The 24,992-nt window shown below is 37.1% G+C and overlaps 1 long non-coding RNA gene and 1 pseudogene across 1 annotated transcript; one reads left to right on the top strand and one right to left on the bottom strand.

Annotated features, from left to right (window-relative positions):
- LOC138315873 (uncharacterized) overlaps positions 1 to 24,264 on the top strand; it is a 173,230-nt pseudogene extending 148,966 nt beyond the window's left edge.
- Positions 1,400 to 7,815, bottom strand: LOC138315875 (uncharacterized). Its single transcript, XR_011207547.1, has 2 exons — positions 7,473 to 7,815; positions 1,400 to 6,094 (listed from the first exon to the last, which is right to left on the bottom strand). It is a non-coding gene; the product is annotated as an uncharacterized lncRNA (long non-coding RNA).
- Positions 24,265 to 24,992: the final 728 nt, after the last annotated feature.

Below are 24,992 nucleotides of genomic sequence, written 5' to 3'. Positions count from 1 at the left end.
TTTATAAAGTTTGAGTCATCTAAGAGGCAATCCTCATCCAAAGGCGTGTTTGGTACGATTCGGCGAATTAAAAATAAAAATAATAATAAAAAATAGAAATAAAAATAACACTATTTACTATTATGACCAGAAATAATACTGTATGTGTCCTCCAAATATATCTAAAGAACAAGCTAAAACCTACATGTACATATGTATATGTGTATATCAGAACATATACAATACAATTTTACCAATTAACCTACAATGTAAATCCTACATACAATGTATGTGTATAACTCTACCAGAACATATACAGAACAATAATTTGCAAATTAAAAATCTATAAATATATACATCAGAACTGTATGAATTGACCGGTAGCATAATATTATAGATTAATTGAAAAAAATCTTAGCTTGATAATGCACTAGCGGTAACATTCTAACTGTACATGCATTACAACGGTACATTTTATAAATATACAGGGCATTCATTACGTATACCCCTAAAGAGGCCCCACGAAAGAACCGCTATTTACCCCAGGGTTACGTTTTACGCGATTGGGGAACAGGTATGAAACATGTGACCATATGTGACCACTCATTCATGAAAAAATACTGCTATGGACTATTTACATAATGATCAAAATACGAAGACTCACTCACTATCAGCTGAGCAGGGAGTACCGGGTAGTAGGCCTAGGTACGTGCAGTAGCGGTCCGGAGCCGCGTGCTCGTTTGAACTGTTCTCTTCACTATAGCAAGTTGTATTAACACTCTCCATGCGTCGTAATGTTTACCGAGTCATTTGTTGGGATTGTCGCTGCTCCATTGCCTTTTACTACGGAGAGTGGTGGATGTTGCGCATGCCTTTTACTACGGAGAGTGGTGGATGTTGCGCATGCGTTAAGATTGAACTGCACTGATAGCCGGTCGGGAGGACGCATTAGGATTCCCATAATAAATATTAATTTCTTCGCATACAGAGCGATTTTGATGGGGGATTTCATTTTTCTATTTCATAAGAAATTATACTGGATATATTAACACCATTTTACCGATTTTAGCCCTTCTTTGCCCGACTATTCGCTTTAATGTAATGATTGCTTCAAATATCATAAAACAGTTAATACTACATGTATACTTTCAATGATTTGGTTACAATTAAAAAGATATAAGATAGAATAATAAAGTAATATAAACATTTCTTGTTCTTTGAATACATGTAGCTATACATAGATGTTAACAAATAAAAACAAACTTCTAATTCGTTGTGAATGTATTTTTATTAAAATATGTTACATACTTTCTTGTTTTCTTGTAAGCTCCATACATATAAATATTTAATAGTTGTCATATTTTGTCTGTAGAGAAAGTTTTATATGTCTATTTAATATTATATACATACTTATTTGCAGAATGTCTTCAACAGAGAAAGAATATAAAAAAACGTCAGGTCCACTCTGAAGAAAATTTGGCACTTGCCGTTAATGCTGTGAGGGAAGGGCTTTCAGTCCGCAAAGCTGCAATAAAATACAGAATTGCCAAGTCTACCTTAAGTGACAAGGTAACAAACAAATCAGAAATAGATGCTAAGATAGGGAGAAAACCTTCCCTTCCAGAGGATGTTGAAAAGAAGATTGTTTCAAACATAAAGACAAGTGCCGACCGGGGTTTTGGAGTGTCGCGACAGCAACTTTTAACCAGGACCGGAATCTTGTGCCAGAGAATGAACACCTCCGTTTTCAAGAATGGGGCTCCACTGGTGGAATGGATTGAAAGCACGCCACCCAGACCTAACACTACGCAAGCCAGAACCGTTAGGAACGGTTAGAGCACGGATGCTCAACAGTTCTGTCGTAGATAATTATTTCCATACTTTATCTGAAGTTGTCGCAAAGTTAAACCTCCAGAATGCACCCGAACGCATCTGGAATGCTGATGAAACGGGTAAGCAACTTACACATACGCCCGTGCGTGTAATTGCCGCGAAAGGATAAAAAAGTGTTGTCGACAGAACTGCAAATGATAGAACTAATATTACAATAATGGCAACAGTGAACGCAAAGGGAGATGCCATGCCTCCTATGATCATCGTGAAAGGCAAGACAAAGAAAAGTCTGTACGGATATAATACCGCGGCTGCCCCTCCTATGTCCGTGTGGACCTTCAATGACAAGGCTTGGATGAACGAGGAACTTGGGGAGGAATGGTTCCGGGGGTGTTTTTGCCTAACTGTGGGCCTGAAAGGCCACAGCTTTTAATCCTTGATGGGCATGGGTCTCATGAAACTCTTGGGTTGTTGGAACTCGCAGAATCGGAAAATATTCATATATTAGCTCTACCGCCGCACACAACACACTTTTTACAGCATCTCGATAGGTCTGTATTTGGCCCATTTAATAAGGCGTACAACCGAGCCTGCTCCGATTTCCTGAGTGCCTCCGCTTGTAATGTCATCAACAAGTGGACTTTTCCATCTTTGTTATGTCAGGCTTGGGAGGCAGGTATTACTACTACCAATATCGTAAGTGGATTTAGAGGGTGTGGCATCTTCCCCGTAAACAAAGACGCGATACCCAGAAGTGCTTACGCGCCAAGCCATCTTTTCGATAAGCCTTCGCCTCCAACTACCAGCGTATCTCTGCCGACTACTGACACCTCTCGATCCCCTGTCTCTGCCTACTACTTACACCTCTCGATCCCCTGCCTCTGTCAGCGTATCTCTGCCGATTACTGACACCTCTCGATCCCCTGTCTCTGCCAGCGTATCCTTGTAACTACTGACACCTCTCGATCTCCTGCCTCTGCCGCCTAATGACACCTCTCGATCCCATGTTGTGCCATCTATTTCCTCTGGCATATTTCAACCTGTCACTACCTTATTGTCACCGAGCCTAAGCTCGTCAAGTGTTTCTGTCGCCGACGAAAATCTTCTCGCTACAGACATGTTCACAGCAAATTCATCCACAACTGTTTCTCCCACGGAGATTTCGCTCGACACTATTAACTCAATTTCTTCAGAACTTCCCTCAACGGACTTATCTACTTCTTTATGTCCTCCTGTAGATGACCCTCAGCAATTATTAGAATTAATAAAATCAGGAGAAATTGAAATTATTGCAACAGCCGATGACAACGGCGTTGCTCTTATCGCCGATTCTACATTATGGAACTCTAACGTTGAGGAGATCTTCACACCTGAAAAGAGTAAGGGTAAAACTGAAAATCTTCAAAGCAAGCGTGGTCGCGCGTCAATAAAATCGTACAGATTACTTACAAGCGATTCAATCATCAAAGAGAAACGCGAGGCTTTTGAAAAGAAACAAAAACTAGAATTAGCAAAACTGGAAAGAAAGGCAAAACGCGAAGAAAAGAAACAGAAAAAATGAAAAGAAAAAAAATCATTCCATTGACATATATTGTATTTCAAGTGTTTTTGTTTTAATAATAATAATGATAATACTTTATTTATTGAGGATGGCATATTTAGCATGGAGCTAATCATACAAACAAATTGACATAAATCATCAAAAAAACATCACGTGCATATTGATAACAATTTTGAAAGAGCAAAATTGAATTAAAAATGATGTGCATTAAATTAAATAAAAAGTGTTGAAGAATTGATTTGACAAGCGTTGTTGTTCACTACGACTACTGTACGTATATGTTCAAGTTGGTTAACACCGCGAAATTAAAATTTACTTCAAGTTATATTGCCTTTTGATTTCTCTGTAACGATATGTCACTTAAACATTTAATATGATCTAGCTCCCCAAAAGCACATGTCGGCCTATAAGAGAGCAGAAATCTAGGGATCATATATTCTCGGTTTTGAATAATTCTCCCAGTGCTGCAACTTTATAAAAAGTTGTAAAATCAGAATGTTTAAAACTCGGACAGTCGGAGAAAAATATGGTTTTCACTATGACAAAAAGAGCGAAAGTTAAGACCATACAACTTTAATATCATGTTATCATAATGAGTTACACGTAGTTACATTTATTTAGCACCAACACACATTGCATAAGAAAAAAAATGATTTTGCATTTAAAATGTCCATACGAATACACTTACGTGGTCATGTTCATTTGGCCACGTGGTCCCGGCAATAGCGGCGATATATTATGCTTCCTAATCATCTACTTAAAGTACATTGATATATATATACAAACATAAATATTAATGTAGTTACATTGGTTTTGACTGAAACACACATTGAATAAGAAAAAAACCCATAATTTTGCATTTCAAATGTCCACATATGGCCATGTGGTCCAATAGCGGCAATATATTATTCTTCCTAATCATCAATTCAAAGTACATGTGATATATAAACACAAACATAACTATACATATACTATTTTGATTCCTGTGTAATACCACAATCTTAAGATATTGTTGTTAGAATATTGTAATCCACCTGTCCGGAATTGCCGACCGGCTGTCCGGAATTGGCGGTCATACATGCAACATTGTTTTTTTTTTTACTAGAATACGTATGTCACTTGTCATTCGAGTCATCTCTGCGTTTTCGTTTAGCAAAGCTGGTGTCTTTATACAATTCATTCGTAATAACTCCGAATCGGGTTTGTACAGTACAGGCCAGGTGGACGGGATCTTTCCACTCTGTCCAATGGGCAGAAATCAGCTGTCCACTCAAATGTCCACCCAGTGGACAGCTGTCCACTCTATAAAGTGGACAAGAGTGGACAGCTGTCCTCTCCACAGCTGAACACCGTATCCAGTGGACCACAAATATGATGGTACAGTGTAGTCCACTGGACGCAGTGGACCACTATATATCGTGTCCGTTTAGGTAAATTTGTGTAGCATAGAGTATTGTACTATAAAGACCACAATCTCAGTTCTGATATCGGTAAAAAATTCTAACAATGCATTATTTTAATAGTGTCATGATACACCTGTCTATCTATTCCATCTATTTATTTTTATAACGTAAATGTATTAGTATCCATAGATAACTATTTTAGCTCCAGCATAACGAAAATCGTTTGAAGTAATAATTGATTTAATGTGTTATCCACCATGTATGTATAAAAGGGTGTAAGTAAATTCCTTTGCAGACTTTTTGAAGCTCTCTCTCTGATGGGGTTCAGCGGTATTTTAGGCAGTTTTCTGCTGCATTTACTTGTATGTACCTTTACGGTTGTTTTGTCCGGAACCAGTATCGGCTGGTGGCGTCATAATATCTTCCTGTCATAAAATATAGTGCCTAAATAGAGATTCCATATTCTATTGTTTACACTTTTGATATGCACCTTCTGTCATACAGCAAATGAATTGGAATTTAAAGAAACTGTGGCATAAATAGTAGTTGAAGTTGAAAGCCTGCTGTGTCCTCTTGGAATATAGGAACGTGTAAAATTAAATGATAATTACCATTATTAAAAGGCGATACTGTACTCATCTACGTCCTTGTGATCCAGATACGCCGGAGGAGCCGCATCAGGGATCGTTATTTTTCCGATTTTCTAACAAGACTGTGATGCATTTTTGTTAACTCATAAGTTTTTTTTAAATAGTATTGTCTTAAACTATCTTCTTCTTAAGTTAAAATTAAAATGGCTATCAATGAGGAACAAAGGCTTGTGGGAACGGCGATGAACGACCTATAACCCTGTACAATTTTTACCTGGAGGCTGAGGCTGGCGGTAGATAGAGGATTATGTATATTTAATGGGGATACAATGCAACTTTCGTTCAGATTTCTTACTTAAGCCCTTTCTGAAGAGAGTAGAATAAGTAACACGTTAATGTTCTTTTCATCTTACGATTAACCTTTTTACAACTGTACTACTCTCTCCCTCCTCTCTGAGTGTCAGGTCATTCAGTTTTACATGTAGGTTGTCGCCATGGTTACTAATGATAATTACGTATACGCTTCCCATGTATACTGTATGGACCACATCAATCCGCAGGTGTCACAACACTGGCCAATAACCAAGGATTTATAATACGGCTAATTAATCACGAAATTATTGGTATTTGGAAGTCATGGTAAATATCATGTAGCTTTAGCTGACCACAGGGGTCCATCTCCATCCATACAGGTAAGGGTGACACGTGAGCTGATCCTCTCGTTGTGCCTGGAAACAAAGTACCTGGAAACTGTCAATCAAACTGATATTATCGACAAATCAAAATAATGACTGCACGTTTCATGACTCAACTGCTACCACTGGTAGCCCTATCACAAATAGCGTAAAACATTGTTCTAATTTGACACGTACCTGTTCCTTGATGATTGGTTTGACGTCACAAATAGCGTAAAACAAGGCTGTAATATTTCGCCGACAATTTTTACGATTTATATAAACGACCTGGCTGCCGAAATAGCCTTCAATGTCTCTATTTTATTTTACGCAAATGGTATTGCACGATACTTCACTATAAGCTATGACAACTAGTGCGTATCTAACTTTCATTTTATTTGTGGTTATCTGCTAATCGACATTACCGACAAATACAAATATCTTGGATTATGATTTACCGAATTTCTGAATATAGAAATGCCAGGGCGTTAGAATTGTACCTGCTGCCCCTATTGCATGATCGTAATAGGCGACTAAATTTAGGATCTTATCTTTTCTATTCTTCCTAACTGACTTTATCCTTCCTAATGCCTCCCTTGGCACCGCCTCACTTTTGGCCTTGAGTTGAGCGTTCGCCACTATGAGGAAGGCTCTGGGTTCTGTCCCCTGGCCGAGACACACCAAAGTCTGTATAAGTGGTAGTTTCTGCTCCTGCTTAGCGCTCAGCAAAAAGGGAGTGGGACGACTGGTTCACCCGTTGTCAGTATAATGTGACCGGGTGGGGTGTGTTGCTTGGTGTCTTCAGCGGCATGCTTCAGTGATATAGCACTATAAAAAGGGCAACAGTTCCACTATACAAGAAGACACAACATGAATATACCGCAGTCTCCCGAAACACGCACCTCGCACAACATACACGCAACACACCGCATACATGGGAGGCCGTCCTTACATGACCATAGCTGTTAATAGGACGTTAATTAATCAAACAAACAAACAAGTATGATATTCCCTCTCTGAACCCTATACGCATCCACTTGGCCAAATAACATTTTACCACCTTTGACATAGGGGCTACCTCTTTCCACTAAGGCCGTTTTACCGCTCCGTTTTAATGCCCACATGTATTTCAGGTCTGGGTCCTCCTTTTGACCTTCAATCCACTCTTCAGCTGTGTGACCTTGAAACCAGTCGGTGAGTTGTTCTAGTCTTATTTTTCTAATTTTCTCCTCTCTATTGTCTGATGGTTCCTCCGTTTCCTCCATCATATCATTGGCCTGATCTGGTAATTTCTTACAAAATTTACAGCTGCCACATGTACAGATTTTTCGAGATAAACAATCAGCGTTAATTAATCAAACAAACAAACCCGCACGAGAACTAACAAAATCTACCGTCGTGCCAATGTTTTTAATATTTTATTCATAAATACCGTTTCGTCCAGTTGTTAAAAAAACGTTCCTTTACTTTCTCGGTTCCGGTACAAATGCATCCAATGTCGTCACAAAGGATGATCTAGGATGGAGATTTTGTAATGTGAAACAAAAAATAGAGGTGTGTAGGCTGTGGCTGACGACTCAAAAAAAATCATCAGTGGTCAAAAGGGAAATGGAGAAGCTGGGAATGTCGGGTAGACAAATAACTTACCTAACGATCGTTGTTCGACTTCTATGTACCTATTCCTAATGTTAAACAGTGCCTTCTTAAAGCATGGTATATATTTATCCAGGAAGATACAGCCGACTGATATCGACGACTATGGAATGACATTGGCCAAATAAATGTAAATAACCATATAACGTACAGTATCGTACATTTAAGAATAAATCATAAACAAATCTTAGCAAAATTTCGTTGTGGTAACCTATGCTAAAAGTCGAAACATTTAATTACAGGATCATTTGTGTACTCTATATATGCTTCAACACGAGCCTCACTATTTATATTTGTAAAACGAGTTAATATAATAGCTATAGTTTTATCCGCTGCGCACGAACCGTCTCTGTTTCCACTGTGGTGGAATTCATATTGTAAGGGATGCAAGGCATGTATACATATAATCCATTGTATTGACGATGGCCGCTGATTAAGTAGTTGTGCATTGTACATTTATAACTTGTGGGAGTGCATGGCCGTTTACTTGAAGTAGATAAATGCACAACTACTTCAGAGTATATGGTTATGTACACTTCGTCAAGTTATAAATGTACAACTAGTTCTACTTCAATCAAAAGTTGTAATTTGACGGCTCAAATGGGCCACCGTACATTTGTAGTTTACCTGTACAGGATTTAAAATTGTGTAATGCATAGTTAAGAGAACACACCTTGAAATGTCCTTTACACATACCAGTCTCGATATTTGATCCTTTGTTTTGTTAGATTGAATTTAAACAAAACGTGCTGTCACGCTACTGATCTTAGAATCTATGTAACTTTGTCTTCTTTCAAACAAAAATGAGATGAGTCATCATTGACACTTAACCTGACAAATAATATATAGTTAATGTGACATTGGGCAAGTCTTATATAGTGTTACTGCACATTTTTTTTCTCTTAAAGATGCATATGTCTGTAATTTGTGTCAGATTTTGACCCGAAGTGGAATCCAATATACATTTCTTTTTCTTCGTCACATATATCAAACGATGTTTTAAAATTCATATTCTAAAAATAAATTTCTTTTGTGAATAAATTTATAGTTTGAGAAAATCAACTAAAAATCTATGCCCATCTTGATCTCACATGTGCTTGTTTTGTACCGATGAAGTTAAAGTTAGAAATTGTACCGTGCCGCGATTTCCGCCGAAGTCATTATCTAATTTGTAGAGGCGATAAAAAACTTATTTCGGCATGTTATGAATTACGTATTTGAGTATTTTGACCAATGGATTCTCGGTTTTCTTGATATGTATAGTAAATAGATAATTTTTTTTATTTTTTATTAGGATTAAGTTTACTGTGTAGTACACAATATACTTATCACATGTACTTAATCTACGAGAAAAATTATTGCTTGAAGAGTGGATTTCTTTCAATATAAGTGGTCACACATAAAATTGACAATATCAACTACAAAAACTGTGAAACACAAGCATTAAATCTTGCTACTTGTTGCATATTTCGAGACACAAATTCGAATCTACGCTCCGATTTTACATACATTGTATACTTTATTATAGTTTTAATTAAAATTTATCTGTAATCGTAAATATTAAGGTAAATTTTGTATTGAATACAAAACAAAAACAAAAAACGAGCTACCATATTTCACACCCACAATCATATATACATTTTTCATATATCATTACAAATAATCCTTGTACACATCAGCAGTTAGAGGGCACAGGCGTTGGTAACGCGGAGAAAATTCTACACATAGCTATATACGTAATGATATCATTCAGATATATATGATATAAATTGACTGGATGAAAATAAAAAGAAGTAATTACTCTTAAAGTGAACAGTCGGGCAAGGATGGCTAAAGTCGGTAAAAATGGTGTGAATGTATCCAGTATAATTTCTTATGAAATGGAAAAATAAAATCTCTCGCCAAAATCTGTCTGCGTACGAAGAAATTAATTTAAAGTATAGGAATCCTAATACGTCCTCCCGGCTGACTATGTCCGTGGTTACATTTACACGCAGCCTCGCTTTCAATGCTTTCAATTTTCCTTTACTTTATTGGTCAGAACTGGGAAACGTAAGCAGAACTTGGCCGTCGTATTAATATGTGAGAACTTTTGGAAGGCCAATGAACGCATTTAGACTGGTTTTCTTTGCCCGACTATTCACTTTAAACAGATTGACAATTAAAATATTTCTGACAAAATGAATTTTGACTCGATTTAAATGCTATAGTTATCTGCAGCTTTTGCGTGATTTCAATAGATCAAATTTCGATAGGTATACCACCAAAAAATAAAATACATGTATATAAATCAAAATTTATTTCACAGCTTATGATTGAATATTTATGTCTACAATATTAAGGATTTAAAAAACTATTAAGTCTCTGGTTTAAATATCGCCAAACACAAGGACGTACATTTTTGTAGATGACTTTAAGTATGCAAATTGGACTTATTATTTTTTTAAGTGAGGGGATCATTCTGAAGATTACGTAACGTAACCACCCACCCTAGAACGAATATACGTACCCGACCTAGTAACCTTTCGGCCGGGTACGAAATGGTGCCTATGTGTCGTAGTGAAGCACTACCTCAGAAATCACACGGGCATAATTTTCTGTACTTTTTTTGTAGGTTTCTAATTATTTCAAACATACACATGCATTTAGATATTATTTTTGTGTCCAAAACAAACATAACGACCACTCTTAATATCTACTTTACCACTCATAATACATCAAATCATACTTTGTAGGCATGACCAAGGACGTATATTAGATTATAAATCCTTGGCATGACGTATAATTTTCATTCGAAAAGAGTATCATATTTATTGTGAAAAATGTCTCGCTGTATATTATACGGTTATTGCCGAGTAGGTAAGTGATATAAAAAAGTACAATAAAATGCATACAGACGTTTAATTTATGGTTTCCACAATCATGTCTTTGCTCCATTAGCAGCAATGGGCACCAACTGTAGTTCTAAAGACGACACCTTTTATCTAAACTGTCTAAAAGACTATTCTATTAGTAGAAAAAAAAAGTTAACAAAAATAAAACACAGTCGGATTAGAAAATTGACGAAACAACCATCCCCGATCGCTAAAAATAGGTTTTCGAAAATCACAGGTAGGTGTGTCGGCGCTGTATGCAAGTATTGATAGTGATGAGCTGCGCTGCGCGCTGCCTCGCAGAGGGTCGATTACGTACGTCACGCACCAAATATGTCTCGTAGTCGTTACCGCAATACATATCCTGATAACAGAAATGCAGATATCTTAGGTGTCCGGTAACTAATGACTCCGAGTGACTGCATCTTGGTCTTGAAAGGAGAACACACTTCATTTAAGCGTGAACAATTGCAAAGTCAAAAATCGTGACACAAATTCTTTGACAGTTTTGATATGTATATTCACAATATCAGAAACATATATACATAGAGATTGGAAACTCCTTCTTTGTCTATGTTGACAGGCAGAGGGACCTCCGGTTTGTAGGCTTTTTGCCTTGGCTAACTACTTTTAAGTGTATTCTTTTAAACATGATATTTTTGCATCAACACAAAGTTTAAACATTATATCATGGTTTTATGTGATAAGTTTTCATGAGCGGTCGTATTTTTTAACGATAGTTTAAGACATTTCTTCTAAATCTTCCGTCTTTAAAGCAAGCTATAAACGTTGTGAAATTTAATTTACTTTACATTGGTGTTTCGTTTGACTCGATAAGACAAGTATTTGTTGAGAAAAACGGTTTTTATTCCCGGTTCGTAAGCGTCTCGCGTGGTGTTTAGTAGTGTAAAGAGACAGACACGAATCCTTCTCACTTATAAATTCTTGTATTTGCTGATGCAATTTTGTAAAATATTTTTTAGAATTCTTTCTATTTGTTTTTCTGGTCTGGACTACGATGAAAATGTGTAGATAAATATTGGTTCATATGTGTGGGTTAAGATATTTCTAATCATCCATCACGTCATTCAGTAATTTCACTTCTTGTTACACATGGTATCTAAGTGTAAAAAATTCTTGACATCTTGGACCAGTTTTTCAGGTACAATGTACTTACAATATACAATGTACCTGTGAGTTGCTGTTACACATGGTATCTAAGTGTAAAAAACTCTTGGACCAATTTTTCAGGTACAATGTACTTACAATATACCTGTGAGTTGCAGTGACGTGGACTGTCAATCAATCACGGTAGGTATTTCCTTGTGCTAAGAGGTATGACTCCCGTTGTCTTAGTCACACTACGATCTACCAGCGAAACCATCCACTGGTAATTGACATTACAGGATATGATTGTCACAATTTATATTTCCCTAAGTGATACTACTAACTAACTAGAGTATGCAGAGTCATTTCATTATATGTATCGTCTTGTGTTGAAATAAATATTTCCAAGGAAGCGTATGAACATATGCTGAAATAAGTTTAAGATTTTTACGTTAAGCAGAGAGTCACTTGTTGGACATGGAGAAGAAATAGATATGGTCACAATCCCTGGATATGAATTAAAAATTAATAAATAAATGTTCTCCTTTTATTCACTAAAACACGTAACATGGATAAGAAGATTTCAAATATATTGGCAGATTTAGTTAATTGAAAGATATCGCTCATCGCTGTCTCTCTGGATCTCATTCGGACAAAAAACACAAAAAAAATGCATGACATTATGCACATCTCAAGAAAAATCGTCTGGGTAACGATACCACTGTCGAAGTACCTCGCTCATGTTGACTCGCTGACGTACACGGGACTTTAAATTTTATATTTTGAAATGTTCTGTTTAATTTCCTGACAATGATGTCGAAACTACATAAAAGTCGGCCACAGTACCGAGATACCGCCCTCAAAATTGCTCAATTTGTACCTGTATATCGACTCATGTGACTGCTGATTTGGGGTAATAACCTATATTAAATATACACAATTATGATGATGATATGAATATATTACGAAGTATTGCAACTGAACTAATGCAAAAAAATACATAGTCCAAAGGGATCACCTTGTATACGTAATAGTTGTGGACATCTAGGAATCTTGTTTACTTAAATACGTTTCTCATGCTGATGCAATTTTGTAAAATATTTTTTAGAATTCTTTCTATTTGTTTTTCTGGTCTGGACTACGATGAAAATGTGTAGATAAATATTGGTTCATATGTGTGGGTTAAGATATTTCTAATCATCCATCACGTCATTCAGTAATTTCACTTCTTGTTACACATGGTATCTAAGTGTAAAAAATTCTTGACATCTTGGACCAGTTTTTCAGGTACAATGTACTTACAATATACAATGTACCTGTGAGTTGCTGTTACACATGGTATCTAAGTGTAAAAAACTCTTGGACCAATTTTTCATAGGTACAATGTACTTACAATATACCTGTGAGTTGCAGTGACGTGGACTGTCAATCAATCACGGTAGGTATTTCCTTGTGCTAAGAGGTATGACTCCCGTTGTCTTAGTCACACTACGATCTACCAGCGAAACCATCCACTGGTAATTGACATTACAGGATATGATTGTCACAATTTATATTTCCCTAAGTGATACTACTAACTAGAGTATGCAGAGTCATTTCATTATATGTATCGTCTTGTGTTGAAATAAATATTTCCAAGGAAGCGTATGAACATATGCTGAAATAAGTTTAAGATTTTTACGTTAAGCAGAGAGTCACTTGTTGGACATGGAGAAGAAATAGATATGGTCACAATCCCTGGATATGAATTAAAAATTAATAAATAAATGTTCTCCTTTTATTCACTAAAACACGTAACATGGATAAGAAGATTTCAAATATATTGGCAGATTTAGTTAATTGAAAGATATCGCTCATCGCTGTCTCTCTGGATCTCATTCGGACAAAAAACACAAAAAAATGCATGACATTATGCACATCTCAAGAAAAATCGTCTGGGTAACGATACCACTGTCGAAGTACCTCGCTCATGTTGACTCGCTGACGTACACGGGACTTTAAATTTTATATTTTGAAATGTTCTGTTTAATTTCCTGACAATGATGTCGAAACTACATAAAAGTCGGCCACAGTACCGAGATACCGCCCTCAAAATTGCTCAATTTGTACCTGTATATCGACTCATGTGACTGCTGATTTGGGGTAATAACCTATATTAAATATACACAATTATGATGATGATATGAATATATTACGAAGTATTGCAACTGAACTAATGCAAAAAATACATAGTCCAAAGGGATCACCTTGTATACGTAATAGTTGTGGACATCTAGGAATCTTGTTTACTTAAATACGTTTCTCTTTGAATATAAAGTTACTAGGCCTATCTTCATAATAAAAATTTATTGCGCAGTTCAATATACGTGATTTTCTTTCTTTTAAGAAAAAAAAATAGATAGTATATCATACTATTCTAAATCTCTCTTTTAAGCAATCATCTACGGAGTGATACAGTACGTTTATTGGTCATATAAACTATCATCATACATGTATGTATATCAAATAATGATCATATTGACCAAAACTCACAAAGAATTGAATATCCGAAATCGAGCAATTATCAAAAATATCATTTCTGACATTTTGCATTACTTTTGACAAGGATTTATTTATTTTCATTATAATCCTTGCTTTTGAATGGTTCTTTTTTCGATATGCCATTGTAAATAATGTTACTGTTTCTAGTATAAAAATACATCCATATGATTAGACTTTCAAACTATTTATCAAGGATATATTTCAGTTGTCCTCAAATAGATTGCTAACTAAAGTTTTCTTGATGCTGACATATTCAGCTAATCAAGTGAGACTATAAGTGAGTCTCATATACGTCCTTGAGCTAATTTACAAATATTCACTATGTAATTGCATTTTATTTGTTTGTTTGTTTGATTAATTAACGTCCTATTAACAGCTATGGTCATGTAAGGACGGCCTCCCATGTATGCGGTGTGTTGCGTGTATGTTGTGCGAGGTGAGTGTACTGGGAGACTGCGGTATGTTCGTGTTGTGTCTTCTTGTATAGTGGAACTGTTGCCCTTTTTATAGTGCTATATCACTGAAGCATGCCGCCGAAGACACCAAGCAACACATCTCACCCGGTCACATTATACTGACAACGGGCGAACCAGTCGTCCCACTCCCTGTATGCTGAACGCTAAGCAGGAGCAGAAACTACCACTTTTATAGACTTTTGTGTGTCTCGGCCAGGGGACAGAACCCAGAGCCTTCCTCACAGGGGCGAACGCTCAACTCAAGGCCAAAAGTGAGGCGGTGCCAAGGAAGGCATTAGGAAAGATAAAGTCAGTTAGGAAGAAGAGAAAAGATAAGATCCTAAATTTAGTCGCCTTTTACGATCATGCAATAGGGGCAGCAGGTACAATTCTAACGCCCTACCTGCAGGGCCAATGTTTGTTTGTTTGTTTGTTTGATTAATTAACGTCCTATTAACAGCTATGGTCATGTAAGGACGGCCTCCCATGTATGCAGTGTGTTGCGTGTATGTTGCGCGAGGTGCGTGTTTTGGGAGACTGCGGTATATTCGTGTTGTGTCTTCTTGTATAGTGGAACTGTTGCCCTTTTTATAGTGCTATATCACTGAAACATGCCGCCGAAGACACCAGGCAACACACCCCACCCGGTCACATTATACTGAGGGCCAATGTAATTGCAACATAAAACTTTATTAACTTGTACAAAGATGCGTTACGTGCCAATAAAGACTAGTTTTACTCGTTTTTTTTCTTATAGTATGATAATTATAAGGACGTATATGAATAATCACTTATAAATCCTTGGATAATTACTATAATCAGAAACATATATACATATAAGATATATTTCTGATATAATATATCAACAGTTTTTCAGCATTCAACATTTATTTATCGCTTTGCGGTCATGGGTTGAGCCCACCGAGCGTGACGTATACACTATGCAGCGAGGACCAATTAGATGTCTGTGTGGTTGTGAGTGACAGGTGAATATCAGACATCCACCAATCAAACGCGGACACCTATTTTGATTGACAGTTATTTGGGCTACGGTAGTACATGTACTTCACTGCTGTACAACTGATGTGTGTGTTTGTGCCTAAATCCAGGAGTTGCTTTTTCCTGCCAATGTCAATTTTCATTACTTTTCTGTTGGCTTATTCGATATTTGTGTTCACCATTTAGTTTAGTGCATGTAGATAATACAGAGGGTTAGCAATCTTTGTCATTTATTTGCCGAAGTATTTTCTTTTTACTTTATGACAGCGTACACTTGTTTTACGCTTTGATAATACCTGTTATTATATCATTATTGTCTAACCGATGGGAATATGTCCATTAATCGAGAATTTCGCATGTTTTACAAGTCAGCTGCGGTTGAAAAACAACCTATGGTACAAGAATGATACAAGAGTAATATTTTAGATCACATTTCATACAAACTATAAAGATAATTATGCAATAATTTAGAAAAATAGGGCTTCGTGCGGTCTTAAAATAGTTTACATAAATATTTTTTTCTCATGTCATTGGATTTCAAGCAAAGTCTCAAAAATCGTTGCACAAATTATATTTACAGTATAAAATGCTGATACAATAGTAGAGTAAATTTATCTTCGCTGGTACATGTAGAACACCTCATGATCATGCCACGGCCCATAGTTGGGGAATTTATTAATATTAATACGTAATTACCACAACTTATCTCAATAAGTACTTGTTAAAGATATCAATTTTGTTCTTTACCAAGTATATCTTCTTTTAAATGGATGTTATAAACCACTGTGTTACGCGTACATGCAGATCTACATGTGTACATACACGTATGGCTGCCGATATCTCGAAAAATAAAAAGGTGAAATCATTCTATTTCATGCTGTAGAGTTGTTGTTTTTTTTTAATTTTCAGTCGCTGTTATTCCATGGGCTGCTATTCGAAGTCTCAGATTGAAGTGATATTACTTTAAAATAATTTGAATACATGTTAGATAGACTACATTTAGATTTATGAATATAGATTGTAGTACTGTAAATACCGACCAGGACACATTGCGTACGGCTTCGAGAATCCTAAAATACTCGAAGATTTGTTTTAAAATATGATAAAAATATGATAAAAAGTAACTATAAACTGACTCATTTGTATGTCAAAAAATAAATTCAAAAATTTCTGATTCAGAAGAACAAGTTATCCAGAATACGTAATTTTGTGACTAAAAAAGGGATGAAATTCGGGATCTCGGCAGTACTGTATACGTAATAATGGCTGCCGTGCGCTTTGGGTAATTTACGAAAGCAAATTTTACTTTGGTCATAATCACACATCGTAGGTGTTTTACCAAGTAATCGCTTATTAAAATGTCAGTACGATATTTGGGAAACTTGGAATTTAATTTGTAATTTCAAGCTGATATTTGCAATATCCTGTCAATGCATATACATATGATATGTTGTATGTGACTTACTCTGACTGTTTTTCTTATACAAGAAATATGAAAGAACGATTCCTTTTGTATTCGATGCAAAAGCAGACATACAACTACCACAGCACCAATTTACTAGCTTGAACACCTTATCAATATATTGTTTTGTTCGGTGTTGTTAATATATTGTTTTGTTTAGTTTCCCTTTTCTAACTAGAACACTGACACGTCAGAAAGGACCCCGCTATGTGTCTGACGTGCCAAGATGACTGATTTGCAGCCTTTTTGATTCTAATCATATCATGTAGCCATTTTGATTCAAATCATATTGACTTTAATTAATATATTAAGCAATGAATAATTTTATTTATGTCATAACAAATTGTTAATAAGTCCAAAAATGGAAAATGTGTCCACAACCTTTGATGCAGTGACCCCATGATCTTACCTTTGGTCAGTCAAAACTTTGGTGAGTTGACTTCTTGTTTACTTCTGAACAACTCTGCTTCAATATAAATGTTGTAGCAAAATGTTCATGAGAAAATAAATTTTTTAAATTTGACCTTGACCTTTGACTTAGTAACCTTGGCCCATGACCTTACCTTTGGTCAGTCAACTCCTTGTTTAATTCTGAACAACTTTGCATCATAATGTTATAACAAAATGTTTATCAGTTAAGAGCAACAACATTGTGATTTTTTTAAATGTTAAAATCCAAGATGGCCGATTTTTTAATTTAATTTCAGCCTGAAAAATTACCAAGCAGATCTAGGATGGATGGGGAATCATCATGTAAAATATGGGGAAAATACTCCACTCCCTTCCATCATTAATGTGCAAAAGAAAAAAAACGGACAGACGGACGGACGGACAGACAGACGGACGGACAACCTGATTACTATAGGGCACCCGCATCTCGATGCGGGGCCCTAATAACATACGAGATACAATGGACGTTGTGAAACGTTCCCGTTTTGTCTTCAGACACGTCCGCAAATTCTGCACAATATACATCACTATTTGAAGTAACGTTACATTCCGATTCCTCAGTCGGTGGACGAGTGGACAAGCGCCCGTCCACTTGGCCTGTACTGTATGTCAGAAAAATACTGGCCTATTTGTTGTGTTGCTCCAAAGCGTCCGGAATTACCGGCCTTTACCCTATGTGACATTCCAGGTAGTCTGCGACTTCCACATTCGTTATAGGCCTACTGACGAAGGACCGGAGGCGGAAATCGTTACATTTCAATTACTGTACCGGGGACGAATCTAACTTGACTTTATGTTGATAGTTACGCGAAATTGCAAAAGGCGACTAAATTTAGGATTTTATTTTTTTGCCTGAAGGTAGAGAGTAAAAATGTACCTTCTGCTCTTCTAATGACTAATCGTAAAAGGCGACTAAATACATTATTATCTTTTCTTTATTTCTATTCTTCCTTATAGTCCAGCGGATTCGCGAAAAAATTGTGCATTTTGCAACATTTTGATAAAAGCATGAAACTTAGCACAAATATACTTAAGCATATAGGAAACAAAATAAGGACCCGGGCCACCTCAGATTTTTAGGTCAGGATGACATGTTTCGTCCGTCGTCGTCCGCCGTGCGTTAACTTTTCACATTTTGAACTTCTTCTCCAGTTCTACCAGTGCGATTTGGCTGAAACTTGCATGAAATGATCCTGACATGGTCCCGACAAAGTGTTGTTATTTTTCGGGTCGATCCGAAATCCAAGATGGCTGCCATAGCCGCCATCTTGAAAACACATTTTGAACTTCTTTTCAAGTTCTACAGGTGCGATTTGGCTGAAACTTGCATGAAATGATCCTGACATGGTCCTGACAAAGTGTTGTTATTTTCCGGGTCGATCCAAAATCCAAGATGGCCGCCACAGCGCCATCTTGAAAACACATTTTGAACTTCTACTCAAGTTCTACCGGTGCAATTTGGCTGAAACTTGCAGGAAATGATTCTGACATAGTCCTGAAGAAGTGTTGTTATTTTTCGAGTCGATCCGAAATCCAAGATGGCCGCCACAGCCGCCATCTTGAAAACACATTTTGAACTTCTTCTCAAGTTCTACCGGTGCGATTTGGCTGAAACTTACATGAAATGATACTGACATGGTCCCGACAAAATGTTATTACATCTCTGGTTGATCCCAAATCGAGGATGGCTACCATGACACTATATCTAATTTATTTCCTATATGATTATTGCCAAGGTAGTCAGATGACCGTTAAGGCCCTTGGGCCTCTTGTTTCTAAATATAGAAATGGCAGCCATTTTCCAAGATGGCCGCCAATTTAAAAAGAAAAATCACTGTATCTCACTATCTCCTATAGATCTATATGACTATTTTTTGTTGGACTTTGACATATTTAGTAGTATTTTTACTTAAGTGTTTCAGCAATTTGAATTAGATCATAAATTTATGCTTTTAATCCCATAAGTTGACTTATGGCGTTATAAAAGACATTTTCAAAGATGGCCGCCAATTTATAAGAAAAATTACTATATATGACTATTTTTTGTTGGACTTTGACATATTTTGTGGTATTTTTACTGAAGCATTTCAGCAATTTGAAATAGATAATAAAATAATACTTTTAATCCCCATAAGTTGACTTCTGGCAATATAAAAGACATTTTCCAAGATGGTCGCCAATTTATAAGGAATAAGGTAACATCATTATATCTTCTGTAATTGAGAATATGTGTGTTGTACCTTGACACATTTGGTATTAATTTTACTTATGGACATACGCATTTATTTCAGTATATTGCAGTCTCTAATTGGCATTTTCCAAGATGGCCACTAGTTTATAAAAAAATATGAAACTGTTATGTATATATCTATTAAAGTTTAAAGATGCCAGAGAGCATAAATGATATTCATTATTTGAACAATAATTTGTGAATAATCGTGTATATAAAGTTATAATTAACACAAAAAATAACATTAAATATTTTATTTTGCCTTTGGTGCATGCGCAATCAATACTTCATTCCACATAGAATAATAGTGCCACAGATTTTTTTCGGGATGCAATTAATTCTTTTTCATATTTTTAACTTGAAATAAAATTAGAAGCTCAAACTTTTCAATGGTGGTAATGGTGTAGAGTAAGTAAGTTTAGTAACTGAAGAAAAATACTACATCGTCTTCTCCTGCTTTTGATAGTGAAAAAATACCATTTGTCAGCGGTGGAGCATCTTTAATATCCTTCAAATATATATATATATTAAAGATTAATATCCACAACTTGGGAATAGATATTTGAAAAACTTCGGAAGTGAGATTTTCATTAATGGTATGAATGATAAATTTGTTCTATATATATCAATCTTTTAACTATCCTCCCGAGGAAGGGGGGGGGGATTATCTGTAACATGTAACATCTGACATTAAATTCTACATTAACATAGTATTATAAGTGTTGGGTAGGAACAATCATTTTAAGGAAGAAAATGCGGAATTTTGATGACTTCAAGATGTTCAATGGGTCGAAATACTAGGTTAAGGTTTTGATGCATGTTGTGAAATGCACTAACATGCATTATCTCAACAATGATATGGATTTCAACACAGATAATGGATTATAAGTATTGTTTTTTGTTATGGGCAAATATTAAAAGGTAAATTTCAAGAATTTCAAGATGCTCATGGGGCCAATCTGTACTTTACTTTTCCTCACCAACTGATATTGATTTCTGCATTGGTTTGTTTGTTTGTTTGTTTGATTAATTAACGTCCTATTAACAGCTATGGTCATGTAAGGGCGGCCTCCCATGTATGCGGTCTGTTGCGTGTATGTTGTGCGAGGTGCGTGTTTTGGGAGACTGCGGTAAATTCATGTTATGTCTTCTTGTATAGTGGAACTATTGCCCTTTTTATAGTGCTATATCACTGAAGCATGCCGCCGAAGACACCAAGCAACACACCCCACCCGGTCACATTATACTGACAACGGGCGAACCAGTCGTCCCACTCCCCGTTTGCTGAGCGCTAAGCAGGAGCAGAAACTACCACTTTTATAGACTTTGGTGTGTCTCGGCCAGGGGACAGAACCCAGAGCCTTCATCACAGGGGCGAACGCTCAACGCAAGGCCAAAAGTGAGGCGGTGCCAAGGAAGGCATTAGGAAAGATAAAGTCAGATATGAATTCTGCATTGGTATATGGTCTTAGGATTACATTATATGTTGTTCTGGAGATAGGCAATCATTTTAGGGATAAAACATATTATTTTTAGAATTTCAACCTCTTCTCTGAAACTCAGCATGAGATAGCACCCGTATTGCAATGGTAGCTTCCGTATAGGGTGGGGATTAAAAATTGTACAAATGACGGGGCTGACCCCCTGGGGGCCTGAAGGGCGGGGACAAAAGGGCTCAATTTGGCTATTTCCATATAAATGACTTCTTCTCTACAGCTAAGCATGGGAGAGCACTCATAATGCAATTATAGCATCCTTATAAGTTGGGGATTTGAAATTGTACAAATGATAGGGCTGACCCCCCGGGGCCTTAGACGCGGGACCAAAAAGGTCAATTAGGCGACTATTTTTAGCTCACCTGGCCCGAAGGAGAAGGGAATCAGATTTTGCATAAATGGTGACCCTGACCCCCCTGGGGCAGGAGGGGTGGGGCCCAATAGGGGTTATAGAGGTAAATCCTATAAATTGCTACTTGTCCTAGAGTTCTGCATGGATTGCAACCAAATTTGGCCAGAAACATCCTTGGGGGAAGGGGAACAGAACAATCTTCCAATGACACCAATATGTCGCATAAATAAAGAACAATCAGTAAATAGTTTAATTTTATGAAATGATGCAACATAAAAGTGATCAAAGAAAATAATCACCACATGCTCTTTTGATATGAAAAGTTGCATTGCTTATCTACAGAGAATAACCTTTTGGTAATGAGTGCCTTCAAAGCGGGAACAACACTTGCCTGAACAATGACATATTTTAATAAAACAATGTATTAAAAATTAAAAGCTAATTTGAATTAAAGTAAAAATTAAAAGCTTATATGAATTAGATTAATTATTTACATATCACAATTGAATTCCGATACTCCTGTAATAAGCAAAATGAGTGTGGCGGCCATATTGGAAAATGGCCGCCATGTCGTCATAGGCTATTTTTGGAAATGGCCCGGGTCCTCAAAAGTTTCATTTGGTTGTATTCTTAATATGTGCCAAGTTTCATGCTTTTATCAAAATGTGCACAATTTGACCAAATTTCTGCACGAATCCGCTAGACTATTAATAGAATCTTTCAACCCCATAGGGGTGAGACAGGAGGGTAAGATTCTTAAGTTGTCAAATGTTAACCCGAGGATTGAGATCTCCTGTCTCACTCCAAAGGGGGTGAATGATTCTTTTTCTCTTACCCCGTGCACCACTTTGTGTCTCTAATAAACGTGTCAATTAGGCAAGCGAGGATGACGTGACCTCAATGAGTCGCCGTATTTGTGACGTCATTTCATTGTTTTGACGTTATAATACTATTACCACGAAGTCATGATGCTGTTGTCATGGAGTCGTACCATTGTTGAGCACGTGCGAAGATCTCGTGTAGAACGTCTTTACCATAGGGTAAATCTAAAAAATCTCATACTGGTAAAACTGTTGATATCCCTGTCTGTGTTAAGAGAAAACGTATTCTTAGACGTAGTCTGAAGGTTCTGTCCCCTGGTCGGGAGTAGAGTCTATAAATGTAGTAGTTTATGTTTCTGCTTAGCATTAAAAGAGTGGGACGACTGGTTCGGCCATTGTCAGTATAATGTGACCTGGTGGGCTGCGGCATGCTTCAGTGATATAGTACAACACGTATATACCTCCCACAACAGATACACGCAACATGGGAAGCCGTCCTTACATTACCCTGGCTGTTAAAATGGACGTCTGGCCTGCAGGTGGGGGGGGGGGCTTAAGAATTGATCGTAAAAGGCGACTAAATTAAGAATCTTATAGTTACCCTTCTTCCTAACTAACTTTGACACCGCCTCACCTTTGGCCTTCTGTTCAGCGCTCCGCCTTTGTGAGGTAGGCTCTGGGCTCCTTCCCCTTGCCAAGACGTACCAAAGTCTACAAAAATCTGCTTCTGCTTAGTGGCTTAGTGCTCGTCCTACAGTGGTTTACCGTTGTTAGTATAATGTGACCGTGTGAGGCGTGCTGTTTGGTGTCCTCGGCGGCATGCTTCAGTGATATAGCACTATTCAAAGGGCAAGAGCTCCACTATGCAAGAGGACACAGCACGAATATAAAGCAGTCATCCAAAACATGTACTGCGCATTTGATATATGCTATACACCACATACAGGGTGTCCCAAAAACATGTCCCAACTTTGACAGGTAATATCTTTTCCAATATATAACTTTATTTGAAAATTCAAAATACTTTGGATAGCAGGATTTTCCTAATTTAACTTGATTGGGTACACATATACTCATTACATCATCATTACGTGTGATGACGTCCTGATTGAAATGATGATGTCACAATTCAGTGCTCTCTCCAGGAAGCAGATTTATAGAACTGTATCTAAATTTGAAGTTCATGGATGTGTTACCTATCGCAGGAAAGTAAGAAGTGGTAGACGAAGGAGTGCTAGGTGCGACGAGAACATCAGTCAAGTACAGACCATTATAGAGGAAACACCACGAAGGTCTATTAGAAAGGTACTATCTGACATGAACCAACATCCAAGTAAATCATCTGTGCAAAGGATTCTGAAATTCGATCTAAAATAGACACCATATAAAATATCTGTAATGCAACACCTGAAAGAAAGCTATATTGCGTTGAGCTTAAGATTCGCTAACTGGGTGCTGGAACACGACCACATTTTGGAGAGTGTGTGGTTTTCAGATGAGGCTCGCTTCACATTGAGTGGCCAAGTTAACAAGCAGAACCTGAGGTTTTGGGGACATCCAAACCAGACTTTCATGAAGAAAAACCTCTGCATAGTGACAAGATAACTGTATGGACAGCTTTAAGCAGACATGGGATCATTGGACCTTTTTTCTATGAGACGGCAGGCGAAACGGCTACTGTGACGTCAGATCGATACCTTCAAATCCTCAGCGGTTTTTACCAGCACTGAGGTTTAGAAAAGGACACGAACTAAACGATGTGTGGTACCCCACACAGCATATCGAGTGTTGACCTGGCTAGCAGACACTTTCGGTAATAGACTAATATTATTGCATACTGACATTGAGTGGCCCCCTCATTTTCCAGACCTGAACCCGTTAGATTACTACCTTTGGGGCTACCTCAAGGGCCGTGTTAACACTCCTGCTCCATCCAATCTCCAAGAACTAAAAACTGCTATTATCAGAGAGATCAGGAACATCCGGGAAGACACATGCAGGGAGGTGGTGAGGAATTTTAGGGACATTTCAGTATGTAATTGAAACAAGAGGCCCAAGGGCCTTAACGATCATCTGACTACCTTGGCAATAATCATATAGGAAATTATTTAGATATAGTGCCATGGTAGCCATCTTCGATTTGCGATCAACCAGAGATGTAACAACACTTTGTCAAGACTGTGTCAGGATCATTTCATACAAGTTTCAGCCAAATGGCGCCGTTAGTTCAAAATGTATTTTCAAGATGGCGGCCATCTTGGATTTCAGTTCAACCCGAAAAAATAACAATACTTTATCGTGACCATGTCAGGATCATTTCATGCAAGTTTCAGCCAAATCGCACCGGTAGAATCTGAGAAGTTCAAAATGTGTTTTCAAGATGGCGGCTGTGGCGGCCATCTTGGATTTTAGATCATCCCGAAAAATAACAACACTTTGTCGAGACCGTGTCAGGATCATTTCATGCAAGTTTCAGCCAAATGACACCGGTAGAACCTGAGAAGTTCAAAATG

The sequence above is a fragment of the Argopecten irradians genome, chromosome 2 (genome assembly GCF_041381155.1).
Source record: "Argopecten irradians isolate NY chromosome 2, Ai_NY, whole genome shotgun sequence".
Taxonomy (NCBI): Eukaryota; Metazoa; Mollusca; class Bivalvia; order Pectinida; family Pectinidae; genus Argopecten; species Argopecten irradians.
This window is presented reverse-complemented; position numbering and strand designations above follow the sequence as displayed.